Here is an 18,570-nt window from a genome sequence, read left to right on the forward strand (position 1 = left end):
AAACCCCTGCAACACAAAAAACTTATGCCCTTTCGTTATAAAAGTGTGTTAGTAAGGTGTCTGCACTTGGCAGTTTCTAATGGTAGACTTGCCCAACACGGGGTAAGAATGTTATTGTGGACCTGTAGTAAGCCAACAGTGAGATCACTGAAAAGCCTTTTATATTCCCCAAACAAAAATCAACTAAACAGTAACAGCTGTGGAATACACCTGCCTTTAAAATATACAATATCAAAACAAACTTCAAGGCAAAAGAAGAATTCATCCCTCACAAAAGATTGAATGATCTCAGTTGACAGTTCAAAAACTAACCTTATACTTTAGCTTCAGCAACTGTACCTGCCATTCACATAGCAGCTACAGATCCTACCATCGTTTTCTACATTAATTAAAACAATGCGATCACTTATTGTCTATTATAAACCACAATCACATTTCTGCTGGCTAAAGGAGTGTGTTTTCCAGATCATACTGAAAGACGGTGAAGTATGTCATTGGTCTCCATTCCACATGGATGAATTTGAAGGAGAATTACTAACATTAACCCAGACAACAGAGGATCTCAAACGCAAACTAAAAAAGGTACAGCAGCTGGATCAGGGCCTCAGAGAACTTTATTGTTGTAATTAAGCTCTATCCGTGGGTACCTGAAGCTTGCAAGAGAGATTATTGTGAACTAGTAATGATCTACAAATTTTACACATTCTAACCTACTGCTCCAAGGAATAGTATATGGCCGACTCAGTGATTTCACTGGGACTCCACGCAGACACAGAGCCCAGCCACGAAGCCTTAATCTACATTTCCGTACAATACTCCTCCACGTTATTCCAGCTGCCAGTTTACTCAACAAGATGACTTTCCAGAAGCCTTCCTCAAGTTACAATGGAGAATGTCTAATAGTATCAACATACCAAGAAAAGAGACTGACTGAAAAATGTTAAAAATAGTCCCTCTAAAGGCTCTCAAGGAATGATTAATTTGTATAATAAATATAAGATTTATACAGATTCGATGCACATTAAAAGTGTAATATATGCAGAAAACATTAGATGTCTTTCTGTGGATGCATCTATTGGTCATTAATTTAAATTAAATTGGTTATTTTTTCATTTTCTCATAAATCCTTAAAATGTTGTCTTTTCCCTGATTACATTATTGAGTGCCCCCAAGCATCTCATGTTTCTTCACATCGTCACTTAAGAGATTCCTTGGTACAAACTGGCACTAGGATTTTTCTAGCTTTTGAAAAGTCTGTGATTGGACAATCTCTTTTAAAACTTTCAGATACGACAAGATTTTTTTTACGTTGTTGCGAAAAAACTGGCTTGGTTGTAACAGACTCTGCAGCCTCTCTCAAAATGAAAGGGTATCCCTAGTTCTTCATTTTTCCTCATGACTCCTAATTGATATTATTTACACTTTATTTTTCTTCTGCTGCTTTCAAGAATCAATATAACATGTCAAATGTGAAAAGACATTAAAACATTTCCCTGTAATTCTACCTAATGAACCTCCTTACTGATTTCCCATGTGGTCAATCTCTGCTGATTTTCCTCCCAGCAGCCTAAAATATGAGTGGCTTTTCACATCTTTATCTTTTTATCTCTAAAGCTTTGCTGCTACTTTTAAATCACTAGAATACAATTTCATTTATAAGTATTAAAACATACTTCTCCCTTCCTGGTCTTTTCTTCCTGTAGCTCAGTGAAATATTTGTATTGTACACTTCAGCTTTACTGACCTAATTTATGGCAGCAGTCTCCATCTTTCTGTGCCAATTTGAGTGTATAGTGCATTATGACATAGCCAGTTTGGAATGTTCTGAAGATACAGAATTAGAAACCTGAAAGAAAAACATCACAAAACCAACAACAACAACAAAGACCAACTAAAAATCATAGTCGGCTCCTCACTGGTTGCAACGCTGGGCATTTAATCCCCAGAATCACCTCCCGTAGCCCTTAGTTCTGTTATAAAATAAGCTTCAGATAGTCTATTTCTCGGTTTTGCCTAGAGCAAAACAGTAGTTAATTATTGAACTCTTCCCCAAAGTCAGATGCTATGTGACCCAGGAGAATGGGCCCCTGGATATTCTGGTAGACAGACAAGTTACAGTATATTTAGAATTGTATTGAAATATTCTGACAACTAAGAGTTTCATACAGTATGAGGGATGTAAAATTCTGGGTTTCCATGATTAAGACAAACTGTTAGGTATCTCGAGGGTACCATGAAAAATTTAAACATTCTTTTGTCCTCATAGCACACTTTCTGAGTAGCTCATTTTAAAACAAAGGAAATATTCAAGTCTGAGAACAATCCTAGAAAATTACTTAGAAGCACAAGACATATTCAAAGAAACATAAATCAGAGTTAATTCTAATCTGTCACACATCTACATTTGTTTTCACATTACAAAGCTAGACATTGAGGGAAAAAACCCACTCATAACTGTGATTTTACTGTTTTCATTATCTTCAAGCATTTTTCATCATATTTTATGTAATACTTCTTATTACTGAGTGTGCATTTCTTCTGTTTTGAAGGGGATTTAAAGGTAGGATATATACGAAACGTTTACCTGCAATCCTTAAAAGATGCTTTTCTTTTTAGGCAAGAATTCATTTTAGTTCAACATAGACTGAGAAATTTCAAGTGCACTTAACAGCAACAATCTGCCTATTGTTATCTTTTTAAAACAATACAAGGGATTTGTTTTCACTTTTCTAATATTTGCCATAGTTGCACTGAAGTAAGTCTTTTAATGACTTTATATTTAGGTATTTAATGAAATGATTTAAATATCTGAGCTACAGGTTAATAGGATACAGTTCTATGTTAAATCAGCACAGTCCCTGAAGCTACCATTAAAAGTTGTAAAAGGGCCTGTTTTATGTGTAACTAACTTTCTTGGAAAATATTCAAGGTCAGGCAACACCTCTTAAATACATATATATTCCCAGGGAATGTTGATGGGTTGAAGGTGATGCTATCCAGGGTAACTGGAAGATTAGATAATGCTATTTGCAACATTTAAAAATGTATAACTTCTTGGAGGCCAAGAGTTCAGCAAGTGCTTAAAGCTGACAGCAATACATGAACTTCATGTGATACTGGTGTATAGAACTGGACACCCCTTTGCATACACCTATTTATCTTGTTACAGTCAATATAGTATGATCAGCTGTCTAGACCTGATAATGTAAACAAACTCTCCTGATTTTCCTAATTTAATAATTCTTACTATTCTAAATGTATCCTCATTTTAAAATATATTTCAATTATTTAAAATGACAAAGAAAGGAGGTACTTTTCCAGGCACACCTTTTATGCATGGAAATGCTGATGTTTCTAAAATGGGTATGATTTTTCATACTCCGCTACTACAAGGATAACAGAAGCTGCTACTTTTAACCTTAAGGGCCAAACTTTGCCTGCTCAGAGCACTCACTAGCATAGAGGCAATAGCAAGTGGGAGTTTTCAGCCTCATATCTATTTCCAAAAATACTGTGAGAAAAGATATCCTGTCAAACACCTGTGAAGGGAACAGGGGCATTCCAGCAAACGTACCCAAGGTCTAAAGGCTTTATTAATCAATGCCCCCATGTCCAATGAATTAGCATCTGATCCCACTGTCTGGCTGTAAGTATAACTAATGGAATAAAATATGTGAGTATTTAACAGGTTAATCATATCCTTTTTAGATAACTTGTCTGTACACTCAGGCAGGGGTGTCAAAGATCCAGCCCGCAGGCCAGATCCAGCCTACAGAGCCATCTTCTCTGGTCCCTGGTGAGTCAGTCCAGGACCATCAACCCCCTCACATCATATCCAGCACCCATGGTACCTGCTGTGGCCAGTCCGTGATGGGAGCCGCATGCTGCCTGCTCCACATAAAAGCAGCCCTGTCAAATGAATACTTGGTACAAATCATATGGGAAAAAAAGTCTACATTTTCTCCCCAAAACGTTGATACCTACCTAGTGGAACTGGCTGTGAAAAGGTAGACTTTTTTTTTTGGACTAAAACAGCCTTACTGATCCATCCTTAAGCAAATACAGGAACATTCCTCTCAATATAGTTATGCTATGACATGGATACCCTTTTTAAAATTAATACTGTAAAGAACTTGAGAGCTGCACATAGAGGTCCTGTCACAAAATCACTTCCGACATACTAAAGTACTTTCCTAGACAAGGCTCAGAGTAGGGATTCTTGGGAGCTGGACACAGAACAGGAACAAATTACAGGCATCAGGTACAAGAGAAAGAACTGGGACTAGTGCTGTCCACTACCTTGTTTAAAAACCCATCCAGTACAGCCCTTTTTTAGACTGTGCATGGTGCTATTTAAAGTCCATGTGCTTAAGTGCTATGTTGGATCAGTGCATTAGTGAAAAATTAACTAAGAGATTGCCTGCAGTGCCTCCGGGCCAAGCCCAGGAAGGCAACTAGAGAAGCAAACCTAGGTAGACGATAAGGAAATCCGGGACATCCGCGGAGGGCATTCATCCTGCAAGACACTCCATGCCACTCCAGCTTGCAGTCAGACTATGCCCTGCTCCCCTGCATTTCTGGGATACCCATTATAATTCTCAACAGCCAGCCAGGACTGGTCTCTGAAATCTGGGACTGCCCCAGCTAGACCAGGACATATGGCCATCCTAAGCATACCCCACCCAATGAGGCTACTGTAGAGAAGCACACAAGACAGTCCTAAAACAGTCTAGGTCCGCCCTTAGCAGCACCAGAATGACTCATTTCTGGGATACCACACTTGCAGAGCAGGAGCAGTCTGCTATGCTAGGTTCAGTGTGCAGGTAATAGAGATGTGCCCGACGAGTACCTACAACTTGTTCTCAGTGCTCAAACTGCTCCCCTAAAGAGGCTTTAGAGAAAAGAGCCAAATAAGCACTTTTCTGATGCTCAAAGGGCTGGCTCTAATGTTACTAAGGAGGATCGGTGGATGGCCCAGAATGAAAAATCTTATTTCAGATGCCTGACAACCTTGGGATGAATCTTTCCAAACAGGAAATGAAGGTGAAATGCATGCTACTTAGCACTTCTGTTTGAACTTGGAAGGAATCAGCATTTAAAAGTGTCCTTTCTGTGTGAGACTGCAACACTGAAGATAGCAGCGAGAGTATAGTCACCTTGTGATTTATGATTCAAAAGGCAGAAATTACACAACCTAGCACTGAAAATGCTGGTATTCCAGAAGTGTCCAAGGGTTTCTCAGACAATTTATTCCTCTCTCCACCCGTAGAAAAACCCACTGCATATTGCGACCTCCAAGGGTGATCAAGATCATTCTCTTTTTTTCAAGCACATTGCTACTGATGTTCCAACAATAGATCATTCAAAGCTCTGAGGGACTGTGCCAATTGAATTGAATGATATGGTCTCCCGCTGGTACATAAATGCAAAGGCAAAGCTGAGGGGTTTATTTTCAAAACAGGAGACATTGATCCTGTGACAATGTTCCATTACAGTGACTTTATTTCTATTAGATACAGTGATTACATCTACATCAGTCGTTGGAGCTGATGGATACTGGTGCACTGTGAATGACACAGTTTCTTGTTATGCTACTGTTGATCACCTGCATACTGATTGGTTAGAGAACAGACTCGTTCCAGGTCTGAACTAATAATTCCTATTAATCTATTACAAATGTTTAAAGTTATACTAGGCTTCGATAAAATTAACTGGATTCTGACTGGCTGAGATTTTAAACGTTTATTTTAGAAACCCTATGACTGAATTGTAATTAATGACCCATCAGTCTGGCAAAGACTCCATTGGTTATTAGTAAATCTATATTGCTAGATGATGGTAATGATACAGTATGTGCAGTCCTTAACTGCTTTTTTGGGGGGGAAGTAATCTTCTGTAGTCCTACACTGGCACTGCAATCTTCAAAAGTGATTATATATAAAAAGGTAAAGAAACAAAGTAAAGGAGCTCAGTTAAGAAACAGTTGGAGTTAACTCCTGGAACCCACGGACTGCTCTGTTCCTTCTTTCCCGCTGCTCTCGCCCGGCAGTCGTTCTCACCTGCTTTACCTGCTCTCTCCCCCATTGCCCAAACCCTCCTCCCTTCCTACCCACACAAAACCTGCATCCCTCAAATGATATCTGCACAGCTCTAAGCTTCCATCCACCCCTCATTCTTTCATATTTCTACACTCCTCATTCTTCCATATCACCATGTCTGTCATCCCCCAACCCCTAGTTTCTGGCTTCATGCCCTTCCTTACTTAATTCCCTCCTGTTAGATGCTGAGTGTGAGCACTCCAGAGCAAGACTGAAAGTCCAGAATCCCATTCAAAAAGGGCAGAATCTGCTGATCTACCCTGGAGCCAGAGAAATGAGAGAAAGCAGAAAGATAAGGCTGAGTAAGGCTGGAGCAGTAGTCAGGGCAGGCAAAAGCAAAAGGCAAGAAGAGGAGACAAGGCTTATCTTTAGTGCAGCTGCACCAGGTCTGGCGGGGAGGTGTTGCTAGTGTTCTGTTTTAGCCTTTATGGCTGAAGAAAAGACACAGCTGCATAGGAACAGGATTGTGCAGGGCACAGTCTAGTCCAGTGATTCCCAAAGGGCGCCATGGCATGCTAACGTGCTGTGAGAGCAATGGAAGTGTGCCGCAGGGCAAATGCTCTCCTACCCAATGTGGCATGCTGCATCTGCCCAAACTACTCTAGTGGTGCCTGCCACTGTTGCCTCCCCCATCTCCATTCAGCCCCTGGCTAGCTTCCCCCAAGCTCCCATGCTGTCCTGCGGGTGGGCGGACAGACACAGATAGATCCACACTTTATACCCAGCTTGTCCCCTCCACTCCCATGCTGCGTGAGCCAGCAGGATGGGCTGCAGGGGTGGTTGCCAGTGTGCGAAGCCGTGCAGGAGCAACCTTAGTAGCAGAAACTGCCCTTTTCCATATGGTACAGACCAGGAGTCAGGAGGGGGCAGACAGTGGAAAGAGCAGGACATGGTAGGGCGAGGCCCTGCCCTTGCTGTCCATAAGTGGCACCAGGTAGATCAAGCAATCACAGCTCATAGTAGAGATGATATCTTTTATTAAACTAACAAGGTTTTACTAAAAAAAAAAATAAAAAAAAAAATAAAAATAAAAAAAAAAATTGTAATTGCAAGCTTTCAGGCACAAACACCCTTCATCAGGCATTGCAGAAAAGATTGCAAAAGTTCTCCGGGGTAGAAATGAAAGTTCATATTTCACAGAATTTACAGAGGCTTCAATAGATGGAAAACTCCTCTGGGCAGGCAGTTCATAGCTAGTATGGAGTCTCTCACCTCTTGTGACGTTCTGTGATGATGCAAATTACTTTGAAACAAAAGCAGGAGCAGTATCTTGGGTTTCAGGTGGTCAGAGTTGCTTCCTCCTTGGAAAATTATGAAGATTTCATTTTTTTTTTAAATTGGCTAAAATTCAATATGTTCCATGTGTCAGGTATCCAGGTTGCAGCCATATTGGTCTAGAGGAAAAAGCAATCAGGGCTTGTACTAGAGATGATATCTTTTATTAGACCAACAAGATTTTTGCAACAAAAACAAATTCTTTAATTGCAAGCAAGCTTTCGGGCACAAACACTGTTGCAATTAAAGACATTTTTCTGCAAAAAACTTGGCATCTAATAAAAGATATCATCATCTCTATTATAAGCCCCGATTGCTTTTTCCTCCAAACAAATATGGCTACAACCTGGATACCTGACACCAGATAGATCAATGATTCTCAACTTTTTTGGCATCAAGACCCCCTGCTCCATAGATTTAAAATAAAAAAGTCAGTAATTTTCAACTAGGATGCCAAGAAATTCAGACAAGTCATGGAGGCTTAAAAGGTTGAGAACTACTGGTATACGGACTAATCCTTTGCTTAAAAGAAAGATGTACCTGATGTTTTTCTAACAGTACATCTCAGCCAGCACTGATATGGTTTCTTCTGGTAGGGAAATGGAATACGTTATGTTTCAAATATATATATTACACACACACACACACACTTTAATAGGTGTAAGAGTGAAGCGTGCTTTTAATCCAAAATAAAAGGGTGCCTCATGTATCAAAAGCTTGGGAAACATTGGTTTAGTCTAACTATATCGTGCTGGGGCCTGGTTACTTAGCAAAGTCACCTCCCTATTCATCACACCACCTTGTTCTTCACACAGAAGCACCTCTGGGATCATAGAGAATCATGGAGTCATAAAGAAGTAGGGCTGGCAGGGACCTTGAGAAGTCATCCAGTCAGGATCATCCCTATCCAAATCATCCCATACAAATCCATTGTCTAACCTCTTAGCAAAGCTAGTCGACTCTGAATACTTTCTCCATCTCTAATCACAGTCACCCTCCCATCTCCTGTGGTGAGTATGCTGGACTCTTCTTTTCCTGCTCCTGCTGCTCCCCGTTTCTTCCAGGTCTCCTTTCCACTCTTGCTCTTCCTTTTCTACTCTTTATAGATTTTTCTCTTTCTTCACTTTTTGTTGCCAACTTCTCATTTTTATTCTGAGCTCTGTTCCCACCACCCCCATCATAATGTCCAAATCTTCTCAGCGACTTTGTCTTTATGCTAATGTTCCACCAATGTTAACCATCTTCTTGAGACCACAAAGTCTCCTGCTCGTTAACCTCATTTACCCTAGCCCTAACCATACACTCCACTGCTCAGTTCTGTTCTCTGACCATCATTACCATCAACAACTTATTTTGGTCTCAGATCTTCACACCCTGCTTTTTTCATTGATACTTTATTGATTCTCTCTATTCAACACACTTTATCATTCCTCTTCCATTACAAGGGCTAATTCATTAACAACTGACCTGGAGGGTTCACCTAGAAAGCTCTGATTTTTCCTTTGCTAAAACGTTGATCACTATATTGTTGCCTTATGCTGCTATGTCCACCACACCCAATTTGTCTCTCTTGTCCGCCTGTTACAAGTTATCTCCCATGTAGATCAGAGGTGTAGGAGTCATGGGCCAAATGAGAGTACCTGAGACGGTCTGAAGGCCAGACAGGGACCAACCCCCCGCAGAGCGCCCACAGATGCTGGGTTCTGTCTGCATGCCGCATGTACCAACCATCAGGGCCAGCATGTGGCATACACTGCCCATGAGACACAGGCTGGATCCAGTGCTGCAGGTGGCACAAGGTGTCCTGAGTACAGGCCTCATGTAGTTTCCCAGACTCAACTCATTAGCCAGTCCCAGAGGCCATTGCACAGTAAGATGCAGGGTCAGCCAGTCCAGCATGGGGTGTGCAGGGCTGGCTTGGCCGCACAGGCCTTGCTGACCAGCTCTGTGTGCTGGCTCTGGGTCCAGCAGGGCACCGCATGGAGCACAAGCCCTGTGCTGGTGGCTTCCTGTGCTGCGTGCAGTACACATAGCTATGCCAGTCCCACATCATGTGCTAACCTGGCCAGCCTCTGAGGTTGGCACAGGGGATATGCTTCCCACGGTGAGTGGGCTGAACCCAGCATTACACGCAGCTGAGAGGGTCTGGGACACAAGCTGTGTGCGGCACCCCGGATTGATCCCTAATGCTGCCTGCAGCCTGCATGGTGCCAGATCCAGCCCATGCACCACAAGTAGCACGTGGGCCTGGGGCCAGGCCAGCAATCCACAGGCCAGATCATACAGCTTTAATAGGTGGCTCTGAGTCCCATGGGATCCATCTGCATGGGCAGGCTCTGACAGCACTAGTCTCTCCTATATGGCAATGAACTCTATTAAGTATACCTAGTGTTTCTTAAAGACTTCGGCTACAGAGTATCTTGGCTTGGGTTGACTTGGCTCAGGGTGCTCCTTGCTTGCTTGCTTAAAGAGAGAAGTTGCTGTTGGTGTTAATATCTCAAAATACCTTTAAAATACAAACAAACACAAAACCCTTTTCTTTTTCCCAGATCCATTGCTTCCTTGTTCGTTAGAGAGTGACTGAAGATACTGAATCCAATTACCCTGGTCTCTTAGACTTAGAAGGATGAGCGGATATGACCTCCTGCTACAGTGTTACCTTGAAGCCCGTTTGTTTTGCTCTCGGTGCAAAAGCTGCAAAGACGGACTGCCCTTATCTGGACTATCCGAACATGTGAAGTGCCCATACAGAAGGCACATTTTCTTTTCACATGAAGGTGAAACTAACCTATTACTAGGGGTCTACCTAAAATCGAGGTGGGGGGGGGGGTCACGAATTTTTGTGGGTGGATGAAAGCCTAAAGTTTTTATTCCATGGCCACTGCGGTGACCCTGCCCCTTGGCACGGATTGGCAGAGAAGCCCCATCTTGGTGGGTGGCCACCATCTTGCTTGCTGGCTACCCCTTGTGTGGTTAACCCCACAGTGCTGATTGGTGAAGAAGTCCTGGGGCAGAGGAGGGACAAGGGGCAGCAGCCATCTTGTCTGCTGCTCTGTGTGCCACCCTACCAATCAGCATCTTCCCCTCCAGGCAGCAAGGACTGGTGGCTCCCATTGGGGAGCCAGCATTTTATTTTTTATTAAGTTTTTTGTTACTGTTGTTGGCTTGGGGGGGAAAACCATGAAACCGCAGAGTAAGTAGGTCCCTACCTATTACACATATAACCATGTAAATAAAACTAAACAAAAATATAAATTAATTATATGAACAAGCCAGACAGTTTGGCAGAAAGAGAGGAAAGCAGAATATAGTTATGGGTCTTCTCTGACCACTCTTGGGTGGGAAGGTTCACGCAGTAACGTGCATGTTTGCTTTTCCTAATTGTTAAACCACTTAAGAAAACCTCCTGGACTGGCAAGCACAGCACACAACATCGGCAGTCAGGATACAAACAGGCAATTTGATTAGGAAGGGGAGAAAAAGAGAGGCAGTAACTAGCGGTTCTGTTCACAGTGCAGGTGGAGAGGGTTTGATATATTCTACATGCAAATAAAACTGACTTGCTTTCTCATTATTAAGCCTGCTCTTATGTGCTATTCTCATGAGAAAAGAGGGTTTGGAATTATCCGCTCTGGCAGCATCTAGTTTGGGGATAACAAATAATTTTTCAGAATTCTTTTGTGAGTGCATGAAAGCTGCCAATTTTTTCCTGAGGCAGATGTTCTGCTGAATACTAACTACTGTGAGTCCACTGTCTCTGAAAAATGAAGGGTGAAATGGAAAACCCCTGTGAGAAAATACAATAATGAAAAAACAAATCTCACAGGGCACAGAGGATGTCTTTCAACTACAATTTATTAGGTTCTTACCCGCGAAAATATAAACTTTTAGCAAGGGAGAAATATAATCTCCAGTCTTAATGACCATTAATTGAGCACTGCTACATCAGAAACTGCCACTTATTCAAGAGGAAGCCAGATACATTTTACTATATTAGGATGGAGAAACAGCTAGCAATGTGTCCTTTGGCTAGTGGAAACAAAGTGAGTTACGGGTGCAGAGATGACACCAAATATGTTTTTATAATGGCCTTCATCTATTAGTGTGAAGGGCAGTATTACCCATGAGTCTTGGACTGATGTCAAACATGCAGATTAGTACTTATGAATATTAATGACAAATACATTGTAGTTTAGACTTGTTTTTCCACATTAACCTAGATATTAAACACACTGAGAAGGCATACTACATTTGGACTGTGGAATTTAGTAATGAAAATGTGTGCCAGCATTCATCACACTGACTGCTCAAAGCTCTCTATCGCTGTAAAGCAAATTATAAAGCCTAGAATAAATTAAACTTAAGCTATCTGACAAGTTCGCTTCAGGCCCCAAGGTGTTTACCTAAGAGAGTTAAGACAAGTAATCCATGATTGACTGTTATTTGCTAGTTCATATCAATGACAGTATGCATAAATGAGGTCTGGAGGGAAAACTTAAAGAGAGCTTTGCCCTCAAGTTAAGGACCTAGCTTTACATCCTATACTTACAAATTTTCACAGCCTTGAAGTAATCTTAGGTGAGCCCATGACGAGTGTCCAGGTGGCTAAAAGTCAGGATAGACATTTGCAAAAATGAAAATAAAAAGTGGAAGCATGCTCATGCAGCAAAAGGTGCAAATGCAAAAGCAGACCCACTCGGGAATTTAAAGAAGAGTTTCTGCCACCTTTGCCTTGCTGGTCTGTTACCTCTGGAAAACAAGCTACACTTTTCCCCATAACCCACAACACAAACACCATCTGGAGCTAGGTTTCCTCTCCGTTCCCAACTGAAACCCCTGAATACTGGAATGTGGCAGTTATGCTAAGAACTCTGCAAACAAAAGCCCTGGCCCTGAGTTTGGAGACATACAGGCATGTCTTTACACCTGCCCCAAGCATCAGTGGGGCTCTCTGAAGGCAGATCAAACTGCAGGATTGGAGCCTAAAGGAAACAAGCCCGTTACCAAAGCAAATATGATCAAAGGAAACAAGTCTTGTACAACACAACTTTGGCCCGCTGTATTTTTCATGAAAGGCTGATTAAGCAGCAAGAAATAATTAAAACAGCATCTTATCCAAAAAGGGAGGGGAGGAGAAAATATGATCACTTTAAAAATATTGCTCAAACTTTACAATCAAAAGGAAGGAAGGTTATAGAGACAGAATTAAAAACAAGCATGCATGCTTCAGGATTCCCGGTTTTAACTTCAGCGTCACTTGGTCTGGGTGTCCAAGTCATTTAAGTTCTCTTGCTTCTTAATTTTTCCCACTTTAGTTCAACAATCTTTCATTATTTAAAAGGTAAAAATAGTGTAATGGAGGTGGGCAATTATTTGGGCCTCAGGGCCACACAGGGAGTTCGGATGAGCTGTGGCAGGCCTGGTTAACTGCACTCCCCCCCACCCCCAAAACAGCTCACCAAATCTCGCTATAGGGCTACTGGCAGCCAGGAGCAGTATTTGGAAGTAGGACGGGCAACTGAGGCTAGGATCACGGGGCCAGGTTGCAGGACAGTGACAACTCAGGGCCAGGGCCCAGGCCAACCCACAATCTGCTCCCTGCATGCCCCTGCCCTGTAAGGGGGGGTGGGAGGGATGTGTGCATATGATGGGGATTTCCTGGGCACTAGGTCCTGGGAGCCAGCTGGGGGTGAGGGGAGGGCATGTGCAGCAGAGCTCCCCCAGGTGGGGTGGTCTGCAGCTGCCTCCACCCACTCCTGCCCGGGATAGCCAGCGCAGTGCTCCCACCTACGCCCACCAGCCTGGCCCCGGCTAGTGCAGTTTCCAGTGGGGCTGTTCCCAGTGCGGCTGCATCCAGCCAGGTGCTGCTCTGCTCTCCTCACCTCCAGCAGCAGCTCCTCTTCCTGCCCCTGCTGCGCTGCTCTGAGCAGAGGGAAGAGAAGGGGATGGAAGAGCTTCAGCTGAGCATCTCCTGCCTCAGCATGCAGGGCTCTGGCTCCAGCTTCTGGCTGCCTTCCACCTGCTATGCATGCCTGGTACAATGAGCAACCATCTGTGGGCAGGTGGAATGGGTAGAAGGTGGCTGGGAGCTGGAGTCAGAGCTCCATTCACTGGGACAGGATCCACCTGGCTGAAGCTTTCTCCCCAGCTGCCCAGAGCAGCGCAGCAGGGGCAGGAGCAGGAGTTGCCGCCACTGGAGGTGAGCAGAGCAGCACCCAACTGGCTGCAGCTGCACTGGGGACAGCCCTGCCAGAAGCTGCACGCACTGGTTGGGGCCTGGGCTGGTGGGGCTGTTCTGCTCCCCTCATCTGTAGTGGGGGCTCCTCCTCCTGCACCACTCCAGGTGGGTGGAGGGGGGAAGCTTCAGCTGGGTGGCTCCTGCCCCAGCACACGGTTGCCTTTCATCCGCTACTCCCGCCCTCAGGTGGCTGCTAATAGCTTCGAGCAGGCAGAGTGGATAGAAGGCAGCTGAAAGCTGGAGCCAAAGCCCTGCCCGCTGGGACAGGAGATGCCCAGCTGAAGCTCTTCCCCCACTCAGAGCAGTGCAGCAGGGGCAGGAGGAGGAGGAGCTGCAGCTGGAGGTGAAGGGAGCAAAGCAGCACCCTGCTGCCTGCAGCCACACCAGAAACAGCTGTCAGAAGCTGCATGCTGGCAAGGGCCAGGCTGGGCCCAGGGCGCAGGTGAAAGTGTGGTGCCAGCTGCCCTGGCAGGAGTGGGTGGAACTCTGTCCCATCTGGAGCACTGTGGGGGCCGCTCCAGGCCGGATCCAGTCCGTTGATGGGCTGAATCTGTCACACTGGCTGGATTTTGCATGCCCCTGGTATATAATCTACCATAGGTAAAAATACAATTTGAAAAATTAAGAACCAAACAACACAGCAACAGTAATAAACCACAAATTCAGTAAATTCATATTATCTACAGCAGCAGTCAGGGCTACTACTTAGAAAATGAAGAAACAAACAAAAAAAACAGATCAAAATCTCTTATGGCCAAATCCCACATTTTTTCTTTTCTTTTCTTTTCTTTTTTTTTTTTCAATAGAGAAACCCTTAATGGTTATTCTGAGAAATAAACAGTGTATGATGAGTAGCACGTTTTTGGCAAGGTAGGATTACAAGCATGCCTTCCCCCATTAAACACAAAAAGTCTTGTAGCTGTTTATCAAACAGGAAATGTGGCAGTAGTTGATTGCCAGTGATCTTAACCCTTTCTCTCAGGCCTGGACAGTCCACAGACAGTGTAGTCACACACAAAACGGCACACACAATTTGGCTCGTTCCACAATTTATTTTCAGTCCCAATTTCATTTGTGTCCTATTTTACATTGACATCTTTTTTTAAAAAGAGGCAAGAACCAATCTAGCATTTTCGTATCTACTCTTCTGATTCCATTCAAGATACCCATCCCGCAATCCTTCCTCTTGGTGCAATTTATCACACAATTGCTTTTGACAGAGGACATCTCACATGCATCAAAACTTCTGGGGGAGCTAGCTATGTGAAGATCAGGGGTTAGGAATGAGTCTAGACACAGGATGAGATTTGCAAGTATTGTTAATTCCAAGGGCATGAGAGTGTGAGGGGAAGACACTGGCACAGATAATTTTGGAGGAGGCAGGTACTTGGGGCAGGAAACTGGCAGCAGTAGTTTTTGGAGGTGAAAGGAGCCTATGGCTGGGAGCCAGTAGTGGTAATTTCTGGCACAGCTGAAATTAAGATTCCTGAGGCAGTTACGTGATGAGTACTGGAAGCAAGGATTTACAATTGGTGAGAGCAGACCCAAATGCAAGGCCCTGCTATCAGTAGTATAAAAGCAAAAAAAGGGGGCTGATAGTTTGTGGGCCTGAATGATCTCCACATCTTTTCCCCTCGCTTTCCCCCTACCTGCCCTTTTGCCCTCTCTTCATCTTGTTAGACTCTATTTTTCCTGTCTGGGAACTAACGGGGGAAGCAGTCAGAAATCAGGAGAAGCAATCAAACTACCTGCACAGCAGATGTTACAGCTGCCACTAGGGGTTGGGAGACAGAACTATACAAGGTTGAGTTGCACAGATGATAAATTCAGCAGGGATGTAGGCAGGATTGGCAGGAACATAATCATGGCAGGATTTGGAGGTTATTTTCTTTTCTTTTTTCAAAGACTGTTGCAATGTAATTACGTCTCTCCATAACTTATACTATTCTCATAACCCAATCACCTCCCTTTCGTCCCCAATACAAGACCAAGTACAACGTATGCACCTAAACTCTGTGAAAGCCAGGAAATGGTTTTGTGGGCAGTGTATAGGAGACCTGAGCAAAAATAGTGGAATTTATCATGTGGCTCTACAAGCTTTCAACATTATGTCACTTCCTCATGTGCTAACATGCACTAATAGTGTATGACGACTGTGTATACATGTTTCAATGACTGTTCTAAGGCTAATTTTATACAAAATCAAAAATTCCTCTTTCCCTCTAAAACCTATAAAAAGATGGCTTTTGACTATGAAAAGAACCTGGCTGCTTGCTTGTGTAGTAAATAATTCCGACAAGATTTTTAAAGCCACCGTAATTTTTAGAAATTTCTCACTTTTTCTTTTAAATGTACTGGGGGAACATTTGTTCACCAGAGCACGCCAAGGGAGGACAAGGTCGAACGGTCACAAACTCCTCCATGACCGTTTCAGGCTGGACATAAGAAAGAACTTCTTTACTGTCCGGGCCCCCAAGGTTTGGAATAGCCTGCTGCCGGAGGTGGTTCAAGTACCTACTTTGAACGCCTTCAAGAGACATTTGGATGATTAGCTCACTGGGATCCTATGACCCCTGCTGACTTCCTGCCCCTGGGGCAGGGGGCTGGACTCAATGATCTTCTGAGGTCCCTTCCAGCCCTAATGTCTATGAATCCATGAAGGATATCCAGAAATCATCACAATGTCATTTGTGTGATGTTAGGGTTTCTTGGGGACTTGTGAGCAATGTGGCATTTTTGATACGTTCACATCAAGCATACCACCACATTTTTTCCTGCGCATGTGCATACAGAGACCGAAGCTTTTTTTAAATTTAAAAAAAAATCAGCAGCTCTGCACTAACTGCATGTGCAAAAAGGGAAGGGGGTGTGTAAAAGGTTCTATTAGTAGTAATCAGCTTAAAAAATATATTTTTTTAAAAATCATGGAGGACAAGATGCTGAAAAGCAGGGCGCTGTTTCTACTTCCTTCCAGTTCAGGACATTGATGTCTGCTCTCGTTCTTGGCAAATTGCTTAGTTAATCCCAGTTGAAGAACATCATTATTCAGAACCTGATGATCATTCATCAGCATGATAAGAATTATTTACAAAGAAGAAAAAAAAAATACATTCTTTTGAATTAAACAGTTTCCCCAAACTAACCGTAAAATAACCAAATTACATGTTTATAGAAAAGGGTGCACGGTGCTAGGATGCAATTAGAAACATTAATACAGTTTCCCCTTTTGAAAATTTACTGTGAAGAGAAAATATTTGTGCTTAGTAAAGCTAAACAGCCGCAGTGATGGAAATATGCTGGAGCGCACACTAGCTATTTTATAGGCAGCTGTGGTGAAGATGCCTCCAAATTGCCCCACAAATGATTCTCACTGTATCTTTTGGGGAACTTTGTAATTGCAGTAACTATCTCTGTTAGTTTAGTTGTAAAAGCTTCTTCTTATCCACGGCTGCCAAATGACAGGAGGGGGCTTTTCAAATATTGCCCATGTCCACTACTGCATAAGGTAAGCGTACCTCAAACATCTGAATCACAGTTCCCAAAAAGAAAACTGCAAACCCCACACTTCTAACAACAACACCTTTTTAAAAAAATATGCGTTGGGGAAATAAGTTAACACAAGAAAATGCTGGCTGACTTCTCTAGATTTCATTGTGCGCTAAATCAATACTTAGACTATTTATTTATTCATTCATTCAATGTCCTCGAGACAGGACTGTTAGGATTCCAGTGAGATCCTGACATCTTGGTTTCTTTACTTGCAGTTAAGCTTATACCGGATAGGTTTAGATTTTTCAGACTTCCCTAGCTGACTGACAATAATCATGGATTCATTATTCTACTTGTCTTTATACAAATGCAAAGGATGCATTTCTCTACACGTACTGCGCGCGCACGCATGTTTTATTTGGTGAGCTGAAAAACGAGCACTGCTGCCACTTCCACGCCTAAATTTTTGAAAGGCTAATCCCATGCCAGGCTCACAGGGTCAACTGCTTCTATCTTCACACTTCCCTATACACATCTACAAAGGGGCATCTTTCTCTTTAATCTACGGGCCTCTGCACTCCTTGGGGCCATCAAGCACCATCTCCAAGCCAAAGGATGTCAGAATCTTTTGTTTTTTTCATGATGAGCAAATGCGGCCTTTTTAAAAATCTTAAATAACGTATACTGTTCTGGAAAGAAAGGAAGGGATCGGTCCTGAAAGTTTAAACGCATCACTGTTCCCTCTAACTGAAGTGCTTGGCTAAATCGGGGCCACAACAACCAGAGAACCTTATGGGATGGAGACCATAAAATGGAAACAGTAATGGGAAAGGAGCAAGGCGTGAAAATCTGGAACATATCCTGTTCAGTCTCCCTCTCAACATCCACTGTGCGAGACACAGTAACTGGGCTAGGCGGCCTGACCCAAAAAGTAGCAGTTCTTATATTCTTATGAGTCTAAGATTCATTACTCTATTCGGTGGCTCTATCTGCTTGAGATACATAGTTAAAATAAACACCCTCGACTCTGAGCGTCCTCTCTCTATATATGTACAGTTTTGCACGATCAAGACTTACTATAAACTGTAATGAATTGTGGGGAAAAGACATCTGCTACACCCACCAGACATTTGTTAAATTACAGCATATATTAAAAATTCCAGATACAAGTACAGTATCAGTTGCCTACTGCTGAAAGAACAAGCACATGATTGTGCTCTAACACAATACATGAGTGTTGCTGGTGGTATAACGTTCAGAACAAGTTTTCACTTTTTTTTTTTTTTTTTTTTTTAAATAAAAGTAAGTAATCCTAATCCTTATAGTTCTGGTCATGAAACAGAGAGAAGACTAAAGAAAAGAGAAGCATGTTAAAGGAAAATACAAGAGGTGAATGTATATATTTAAAAAAAAAATAAAATCAAAACATTGCTGCAGAAACATTATTAAACATTAAACCTAAGAAAAAAA

The 18,570-nt window shown here is 42.8% G+C and overlaps 1 protein-coding gene across 10 annotated transcripts in view; it reads right to left on the bottom strand.

Moving 5' to 3' along the window:
- The window catches only part of TBL1XR1 (TBL1X/Y related 1), a 181,158-nt gene that overhangs the window by 43,595 nt on the left and 118,993 nt on the right, over positions 1-18,570 (bottom strand). Inside the window, exon 1 of one of the 10 annotated variants that reach the window (XM_059731168.1) lies at positions 1,745-1,841. The exons of the other annotated variants lie outside the window; for them this stretch is intronic. The gene's annotated coding sequence lies outside the window, so the exon portion shown is untranslated. Of the gene's footprint in view, positions 1-1,744; positions 1,842-18,570 lie in introns of those variants that run through there. 10 annotated transcript variants of the gene reach the window in all.

Source organism: Alligator mississippiensis, chromosome 7, assembly GCF_030867095.1.
Source record: "Alligator mississippiensis isolate rAllMis1 chromosome 7, rAllMis1, whole genome shotgun sequence".
NCBI lineage: Eukaryota > Metazoa > Chordata > Crocodylia > Alligatoridae > Alligator > Alligator mississippiensis.